Source organism: Hyaena hyaena, unplaced genomic scaffold, assembly GCF_003009895.1.
Source record: "Hyaena hyaena isolate Hyena2069 unplaced genomic scaffold, ASM300989v1 scaffold_199, whole genome shotgun sequence".
NCBI classification, from domain to species: domain Eukaryota; kingdom Metazoa; phylum Chordata; class Mammalia; order Carnivora; family Hyaenidae; genus Hyaena; species Hyaena hyaena.
The window spans coordinates 162,210-172,852 of NW_024080831.1; positions in this window are offsets into that span (position 1 = coordinate 162,210).

A 10,643-nucleotide genomic window follows, 5' to 3' on the forward strand; every position below is an offset into this window, starting at 1 on the left:
AACAAGAAAATATAACAATTGTAAATACTTATGCCATGTAACATGAGATCACCCAAATATATAAAACAGTTAATAACGAATAGAAAGGAACTATCAATAACAATGCAATAATAGTAGAAGACTTTAATACCCCACTTACATTGATGAACAGATCATTGATCTGTAAACAGATCAAAACAACCATCTGTAAACAGAAGGAAACAATCAACAAGGATTTTCTGACCACAACACTATGAAACTTAAATTCAACCACAAGAAAAAACCTGGAGAGACCATAAATACATGGGGGTAAAGTACATGCTACTAAAAATGAATGGGTCAACCAGGAAATAAAAGAGGAGACAAAAAATAGATGGAAACCAATGAAAATGAAAATACAATTGTCCAAAACCTCTGGGACGCAGCAAAAGTGGTCCTAGGAGGGAAACATATAGCAATACAGGCTTACATCAAGAAGCAAGAAAAGTCTCAAATAAAAATACTACACTTATACCTAAAGGATGTAGAAGAGAAACAGCACATAAAGCCTAAGGGCAGCAGATGGAAGGCATTATATAATAAAGGTTAGGGCAGAAATAAATGATATAGAAACTAAAAAAACAATAGAACAAATCAGGGGTTACTGGATGGCGTAGTCAGTTAAGCATCAGACTTCATCTCAGGTCATGATCTCGTAGTTTGTGAGTTGGGAGCCCCACATCAGGCTCTCTGCTGTCAATACAGAACCTGCTTCAAATCCTCTGTCCTCCTCCTCTCTCTCTTTCTCAAAAATAAACAAATACTTAAAAACATTTCTTAAAAACCAAAAATTAGCAAACCTTTTTTTAAAACTACAGAAAACAATAGAATAGCTCAATGAAGCCCAAAGCTGGTTCTTTGAAAAAATTAATAAAATTGATAAACCTCCAGCCAGGACTATCAAAAAGAAAAGAGAAAGGACCCAAACAAATAAAATCACAGATGAATAAAATCACAGATGAAAGTGAGAAATAACAACCAACATCAGAGATATACAAAAATTATAAGAGAATATTATGAAAAGCTATATGCCAACAAATTTGACAAACTGGGATATAGATAAATTCCTAGAAACAAAAAGTGAAATAGGAAGAAATAGAGAATTTGAAATCAATTGAGTCAATAAGCAAAAATCTCTCAGCAAACAGAAGTCTGGGACCAGACAACTTCACAGGCAAATTCTACCAAATATTTAAGGAAGAGTTAAAATTTATTCTCAAACTATTCCAAAAAATAGAAAATGAAGGGTATCTTCCAATTCATTCTATGATGCCAGCATTACCCTGATACCAAAACCAAATGAAGACACTACCAAAAAAGAGAACTACAGGCCAATATACCTGATAAACATAGATGCAAAAATCCTCAACAAACTCCTAGCAAACTAAATTCAACAATATAGAAAAAAATCACTCATCACAATCAAATGGGATTCTCCCCTCCCCAGGTTGCAAAAGTGGTTCAATATTCTCAAATCAATCAACATGATACATCACATTAATAAGGGAAAAGATAAGAATCATATGATCATTTCAGTAGATGCAGAAAAAGCATTTGACAAAGGACACCATCCATTCATGATAAAAACCCTCTAGAAAGTAGGTTTAGAGGGAACATACCTCAGCAAAATAAGGATGATATATGAAAAAGCCTCAGCTAACATCACCCTCAATGGGGAAACGAAGAACTCTTCCCCTAAGGTCAGGAACAAGACGAGAATGTCTACTCTCACCACTTTTATTCAACCTAGTACTGGAAGTCTTGGCCACAACAATCAGACAACAAAAAGAAAGAAACAGAATCCCAATCAGTAAAGAAGAAGTAAAACTTTTGCTATTTTCAGATGACATGATACTGTATATAGAAAACCCCAAAAGTCTTCACCAGAAAACTGCTAGAACTGTTAAACAAATTCAGTAAAGCTGCAGGATACAAAATCAATGTACAGAAATCTGCTGCATTTCCATATACCGATAATGAAGCAATAGAAAGAGAAATTAAGAAAACAATCCTATTTACAATGGCACCAAAAATAATAAGATACCTAGGAATAAACCTAACCAAAGAGCTGAAAGACCTGTATTCTTAAAACTGTAAACATTGATGAAAGAAATTGAAGAAGACACAAAGAAATGGAAAGACATTTCATTCCCATGGATCTGGAAGAACAAATATTGTTAAAAATGTCTATAGCATCCAAAGCAATCTATACATTTAATGCAATTCCAATCAAAATACCAAAAGCATTCTTCACAGAGCTATAACAAACAATCCTAAAATTCAAGTGGAACCACAAAAGACCCTAAATAGCCAAAACAATCTTGAAAAAGAAAAGCAAAGCTAGATGCATCACAATTCTGGACTTCAAGTTATAGTACAAAACTGTAGTAATCAAATTAGTATGGTACTGGCATAAAAAATATACAGTGATCAATGGAACAGAATGTAAAACCCAGAAATCAACCCACAATTATATGGTCAGTTAATCTTCAATAAAGCAAGAAAGAATAACCAATGGGGAAAGGACAGTCTCTTCAACAAATAGTGCTGGAAAACTGGACAGCTAGATGCAAAAGAAAGAAAGTGGGCCACTTTCTTACACCATACACAAAAATAAATTCAAAGTGGATTAAAGAACTAAATGTGAGACTTGAAACCATAAAAATCCTAGAAGAGAACACAGGCAGTAACTTCTTTGAATCGGCTGTAGCAACTCCTTTTTAGATATGTCTCCTGAGGCAAGGGAAACAAAAGCAAAAATAAATGATCAAACTCTATCAACATAAAAAGCTTTTGCACAGCAAAGGAAACAATCAACAAAACTAAAAGGCAACCTACAGAATGGGGGAGTATATTCGCAAATGACATATCCAGTGAAGGCTTAGTATTCAAAATATACAAAGAACTTAAAAAACTCAACACTCTCAAAACAAATAATCCAATTATAAAATGGACAGAAGACACTAATAGACATTTCTCCAAAGAAAATATACAGGTGGCCACAAGACACACAGCAAGATGCCCAACATCACCCATCATCAGGGAAGTGCAAATCAGAGTCACCTCAAACCTGTCGAATGGCTAAAACCAGCACAACATAAGAAACAACAGGTGTTGGTGAGGCTGTGGAGAAAAAGGAACACTCATGCTCTGTTGTTGGGAATGCACTTTGGTAGAGCCACTGGAAAACAGTATGAAGGTTTCTCAAAATGTTAATAATAGAACTACTTTGTGATTCAGCAATCACACTACTGGGTATTTACCCAAAGAACACAAGAGCACTAATTCAGAGGAATACATGTACCTCTATAAGCATAGCAGCATTTTTGCAATAGCCAGGATATGGAAGTAGCCCAAGTGTCCATCAACTGGTGAATGTATAAAAAGTTGTGGTGCATGTGCGCGCGCGCACACATACACACACAGATACATATATGTGAAATATTCCTCAGCCTTGAAAAAACACAGAATCTTGCCACTTGCAACAACATGGATAGAGCTAAAGCATATAATGCTAGGCAAAATAAGTCTGAGAAAGACAAATGCCATATGATTTCACTCATATATGGAATTTAAGAAACAAAACAACGAAGCAAATGGGAAAAAAATAAGAGAGAGAGACAAACCGAGAAACAGACTCTCATTTACTGAGAAAAAACTGATGGTTACTAGAGGGAAGAGGGGTGGTGCAATAGGTGATGGGGATTAAGGAGGGCACTTGTGCTGAGCACCTGGTGATGCACGCAAGTGTTGAACTACTATAGTGGACACCTGCAACTAATACTACACTGTATTTTAACTAACTGGAATTAAAATAAAAACGTAAAATAAGTTAAAAAATAAATTTATGTGGGGGCGCCTGGGTGGCTTAGTCGGTTAAGCGTCCGACTTTCGCTTAGGTCATGATCTCGCGGTTCGTGGGTTCGAGCCCCGCGTCGGGCTCTGTGCTGACTGCCAGCTCAGAGCCTGGAGCCTGTTTCAGTCTGTGACTCCCTCTCTCTCTGACCCTCCCCTGCTCACGCTGTCTCTCTCCCTCTCTCTCCTAGAAATAAATAAGACATTAAAAAAATTTAAAAAAAAACCTTATGTGTACAAGCATAAAACAATAAAGAAAAGACAGCTGATGACTGGGAGGTGGGCTGGAAAGCCAGTAATACACTTGTCAGCACTCTTGCTTCATTTCTTTCAGCTTCTGCTTGGGGTTTGGGAGGTCACTACTGATCGAAACTATGCAAAATATAAAAATCATCTTAAACTTTCTATTAAGAAAAACCCATACACACATCAGAGGTAGTTTGTTGCAAGAGGCAAAAAAAAAAAGCCAAGACTGGAGGGAAGCTTCCAGATTAGGATTTTGTAGAAAGTATTCCATTGAACTCTGGCCCATGAAATGTGTCCCCACCTCAGCCCTGCCCCACCCCCACCTCCCACCCCCAGTCTAGGTCCTCACTGTTCTGTAGTCAGATATGTTTAAGAACTGCAGCATCCGTGGCGGCACAGCCTTGTAGCGTTTCAACACACATCCGCCTGTGAAACGCTCTCCATAGCTTTGAGGTGAAGAAACCTATTTATACCACAATTTCCTATACTAACTTGACAATAAGAGAGGCTTTTGTAATACTTAGTATTAACTCACAACATACAATTTTGGAATTGCTGCACTAGTAGCTAAGGAAAGCTATCTGTGAGGTTTTCTGATTAGAAACAGATCAGAGGTGTGAAGATTTTGACTGGAAGGGGAGATGTTTCCAGTGATGTCATAGACCATCCCTTGGGCCTGATCCAAAATTCAGGATCCGGTCAGCCATCACTAATGACAGGGAGCTATGTGTGAGCAAGGCACTTAATATTATGTTTATTTAAAACCTTACTCTCATGCTAAACTTAAATATAATGACTTGTGTTGCCGGCTAGGACTCTTATAATTAGCTATTGTGATACAATTTAAATTTTTATTTAAAAGTTTTAATCTTATTTGATAACCATGCTCTTGGGGAACTAAATCATGGCATTGTAGGTCACTGGGTGGTAGAATATAGCTTCACGGAAAAGTACCTATGATGGAAATTTAGTGAATATATTTTTATTTTTTATTTTAGGGAGAGAGCAAGCAAGTGCGAGCTGGGGAGGGGCAGAGAGGGAATCTCAAGCAAGCTCCACCCTCAGCACAGAGACGTGGGGCTTGATCCCAGGACTCTGGGATCTTGACCTGAGCTGAAATCAAGAGTTGATGCTTAACGGACTGAGCCACCCAGGTGCCCTGGAAATTTGGTGACTCTAACCTGCACATTTCTCAGGTGAGACAGTGGAGGTTTAGGCAGGTGGAGCACCTCATCGAAAACCATAAACGAATTGGTGGTAGAACCAGTACAGAAATCTTCTAGTTTAGAATTCTTTTCACCAGACCAATTACCAACTAAATGAATGTGAAAAGTCACTTAACCACTGTAAGCCTCAGTAGCCAAATCTATAAAATGGGCTAATAGCATCTCTGTCATAGATGACATACACTCTGAGGATTAGACCCACACTGGGCACACATGGCAGCTACTGTTGTCAGTATCAAAACGATAGTCACTTGAAATTCCAGAAGCACTCACAGACCACTTACATTTACAATGCCAGGGACTGGGGTAGCCTCTCTGGAATCAAGAGTTAATCAGACTGATTACATTAATAAAATACAGCCCCTAGCTAATTTCTGCAAGCAAATAAACAGTTTTTGAGGCTTGATCTGCAAACCCAAATCTAATGATCCCAGCTCCTGAGAGATGGGCGTTAGGCATTGTTTTCAAATAGGAGCAACATTAGGAAAATGGCTATGGAAACCGGAAATGGTTATGGAAACTACATGCTCGAAGTCTGGGGTACAACAAAGATTTACAGCCAGGGAGTGAACTCAGGGCTTGAGCGATGGGTGGGATGAGGGTGGGGAGGATGAGGAAGGACCCGGGACGGGAGAAGGCAGTCTGAGGTTTGAGGCGATGCCACAGATGTGGACAGCTGAAGGCAGTCACTCCAATTGGAGAAAAGGCTGGGCTCAAACAAGCAGATTAAAATCGGATCACACACTGACTGGAGAGCAAGGCAGAACTCTGTCCTGGTTCAGCCCTTAGCTGTGTGGCCAAGAGGGAGTGGCATTGCTTTCTGAAGCCTAGTTTCCTCATCTGCAAAATTGGGTCTAGAATCACACAGTTGCCAGGAGCTCTTCCAGCAGCTGTGAAGGCCATCCTGCCTTTCTGTTTATCCGACCGTCATTCTATTTCCAAGACATGTGATAAGATGGAATCATTCACCACCACCCAGGGATCTGGGTTTCAACCCAGTTTCAAACAACCTGGGCTCAGCTTCCTTGTAGGTTGCTAAGTACGGGAGCCCTGCAAGAGGCAGAGGGGAAGGGGCCGGTCTTTGGAGCCAGACAGACCTGGGTTTCAGTTCCACCTCTGCCTTCTGCATGGAGGAGGGCCCGAAGCACTGCGTGTGCATAACATTTAGTGCCTTTCTCCGCGAAACAGCAGCATACCCTGTGGACGCGCGCACGTGCACATAACGTTGCACACACTTGGAGAAAGAGGGGAACATGTTTGGTCTCCCCAGGAGCCCCCCTGCCCAGGTACACTTATGTTTGGTCCCCATTGCATGTGGGGACGAGTTTAGTGTCGCGGAGAAGTTCGGTTGCAGCATTAGAGTGAAGAGTGAGGCTGTGCAGACCTGCCTGACTCTCCATCTAGGCCCTGGTTTAGGGCCATCACCTAATCCAGTGCTTCTCGGCAGACACAATGCTACTCACGCATGTCAGTTTAAATTATCTAATAGCCATATTTAAAAACTAAAAAGAAATGGATGAAATGAGTGTTAATATTTTGCTGAACCCAATGGAGTCCAGACATTATCATTTGAATCTATCTATCTATCTATCTATCTATCTATATCTATCTATCTATATAATGACTATAACAGCGAGCAATGAGATACATTTCCCTCTTGATTCCACACTGCAGCACATCTCACTTAAGGTGCCCAGTGGCCAGATGCAGCCACTTGATGAGGCCACACAGGCTAGGCTCTTCCCTGTCAAAGGAAGGTGGCTGGATCATCCACCTCCTGACGCTGCTCTCAGGACAGGACTGGTCACAGGGAAGTGTGAGCAAGGTGCGTGTCAAACCCTGGCACACAGGACGCCCGGAGACAACGTCTGCTGTCAGGGCCTGATGTTCCTTGTGGTCCTCACCTTGTCTCCCGCAGTGCGGATCCCATTGGACTCTGCTGGCCGCCTTTCCAGGTTCACCTGAACAGAGTCACCACCAAGTCGGCCAGGTTAAGAGAAACATGTAAGTCAGGTTAGGAGAAACCGGGGTTAATTTGCCTTGAGCCGGGAGGGGTGGGTACCAGGTCTCTCGGTCCACCCGCCTCCCGACACAGGTGTGATTCAGGATTGCTGTTCTGGAGCAGGAAGCGGTCAGACAGGCAGGGCATTGGTTGTGGCAGAGCTGGGAGAGGCGTGGTGCATGGGATTGGGTCTCTGGGGGAGTTCGAAAGACAGGTAGCAAGTCTTGACTTGAGAGGGCCTGGAATATTCTTCTAGCATATTCTATATCCTGCCAACGCCCAGCATTATAAATAATAGACAACATTAATGAGTTCTCAGTATGTGCCCAGCCCTGGGCTAAACACTGTGTTTTCCTTCTCTCATTTAAAGTCCACAACCAACCCAGGGCAGTAGGTGCTACTATTATTCTCATTATGAAGACAAGGAAAACGGAGGAACAGAGATGGAGTAGGTTGCCCAAAGCCTTACAGCTAGGGTTTGCATGTAGCCAGTATGGCTTCAGAAAGAAGGCCCTCTTGAGTGGATACAGGAAAGCAACATGGGCAGAGACTAGGTCTGCTGGGGAGGTCAAGAAAGGCTTCTTGGAGGAAGTAACATTCTGTCTGGGGCGTGACAGATGAATAAAGGTACTCCTTGGGCAAGGCAGGAAGGGAGTACAAATTTTTAAATGTGGATTACATAGTCTGACTTCCTTGTCCTTCCAGCCATTTCCTCCATATTCAGGAATCAGTAAAAATTTAAAAATGTGGATTATGTAGTCTGACTTCCTTGTCTTTCCAGCCATTTCCTCCATATTCAGGAATCAGTAAAAATTTAGAAATGTGGAGTACGTAGTCTGACTTCCTTGTCTTTCCAGCCATTTCCTCCATAAACTGAACGGTAATTGCCCCACAACCCCACCCAAAAGCCTTGAGCTACTTTTGGCAGTCCATCTCCTAAAGTACCCTACATCTGCAACCTCTTTCTCTCCCTTACTTGTATCAATCATATTTAGACAGTTTGAAAAAAATTCAGAATGTTTGGGGTATGTTTTTTTTAAAGTTATTAATTAATTAATTAATTTATTTAGAGAGAGCCGGGGAGGGTCAGAGAGAGAGGAAGAGAGAGAGGAAGAGAGAGAATCCCAAGTGGGCTTTGCAGTGACACTGCAGAGCCCTACTTGGGGCTCCATCTCAGGATGGATATAATACACAGTTTACATACAGATAACATAATACTCAGTTAGTATATTGTAGCTTGCTTTGGAAGTCCCATAATAGATCATGAACATTTTAATGTATAAATAAACCCATTTGCACAACTTAATTTTTAATTACCACACAGTAGTTCACTGGCAGTTCTATTTTTCAAACCAATTTTCTTTGATGTATATGCAGATTGTTTCCAATTTGCTGCTGTTATATACATGCTACAATTAACATTCTTGTGGGTAAATCTTGGTTCACACCCTTAATTATTTTCTTAGTACAAATGCCTAGAAGTGAATTATTGGATTAAGGCATTTCCTAATTTAAAAGGCTTTTAAGAACTTGGTTCTCATTAAGATCATTCAAGGTAGGGGCGCCTGGGTGGCTTAGTCGGTTAGGTGTCCGACTTTCGCTTGGGTCATGATCTCGCGGTTCGTGGGTTCGAGCCCTGCGTCGGGCTCTGTGCTGACTGCCAGCTCGGAGCCTGGAGCCAATTTTGGAGTCTGTGTCTCCCTCTCTCTCTGACTCTCCCCTGCTCGCACTGTCTCTCTCTCTCTCTCTCCTAGAAATAAAATTTAAAAATATATATTAAAAAAAAAAAAGATCATTCAAGGTAGCAGTGATCCAGCTTCTTCAGGATACCTGTGACACCAATGTCAGAGGCAAAAGAATAGACTTGGATGTCCATCCATCCTAAGAGGGTTCATGCGTGTGGGTTCCATCCTGCTTTCCATCCCCCCATTTCACAACTGACCTTCTATTCTTGAACATCTGTCCTGTGGACCTCAGTCTCCAGTAGCAGATATGGACTGTTTATTCAGCCCCCACGAGAAGGGAAGACATAATTGCATAAACCAATTTCCTGTAATACCTCCCACTGGCTCTGCTCCTCTGGCTGAACGCTGACTGACACAGTCATGAACAAAAAGAGATCTATTGGAGGTGACACTGCTGTAGTGACAGAGTGACAGTGTACACGGAGGAGAAGGGATGGGACTAAGCTGTATTAAAGATGTAGGAAATCAATTCTTAGCAGCCCAACAAATATGGCAGGGAGGAGGAGGGAAGAGGGTCAAGAATGAGCCCAGAAGTTTCAGGTGAGGTGACTGGGTGGAGGGATTTTTGGATTGGGGGGGGGGGCGGGTAGGGAGGACTGGAGACCTGCGTTCGGGACTGCTAAATTGGGGAGCCTTGACAAATTTCTAAGTGGAGAAGATCTGTAATAGGTGTTGTATACACGGACCGCAGCTTACAGAGGATGAATAGCACCATCATCTGAACCCCATGGAAGCTAAAACCATGGGACTGGGTGACCTCACTCTGGGAAGGCAGATAAGGTAATAGGAATCAGGTTGGAATTCTGGAAAAACTAATATTTAAGGAACAAGCAGAGGAAGATGAACTAACAAAACAAAACAAAACAAAACAAAACACAGAAGTATGAGATTGAGAAACCACAGAGGAGAAAGCTGGATTCCATCAATAAGGGAGGATTAAATTCAGAAAATAATTTTAAAAGAATCAGAGGATCAGATGCTATTAAGAGCTTAAATCAAGTAAAGTGCTAAATATGTGTCCACTGGATTCAGCACCCAGGAGGTCCCTGGCAACCACTGTTGATGGCAGTTTCAGTGGGGTGGGAGTGGGGGGTGAAAACCACTTTTCAGTAAAAAATAGATGGGAGTTCAAGAAGTTGAGACAGGACCACTGTCTTTAAAGGCTTGGCTGTAAGGGGGGGGGGGGGGGGCGGAAGCTACACATGAGAAAGAGGAATACAGGAAAGAGAAAGAGCCTTTTAAAAAGTGGAGAAGATTTGAGTATATTTATGATGGTACAGGCCCATTAGAGAGGGGAGGTTAGAAAAGCAGAAGGGGGATACCTTGCAATAAGGTCACACAGTCAGTTGACCCTGTAGATGAACTCGCCAGGCAGAGCATACAAGATAAGAAGAGTTGAGAAGAAAATCCCAGAGACACTAACACTTTGGAGATGGCCGGAGGAGATGGAGACAGAAGACAAACTCCAAATGGGAGGTAGATGACAGCCTCACAGACAGATGAAACAGTGAAAGAAGGAAAAACAAGTCAGTGCGTCAGTGGTTTTGGCAA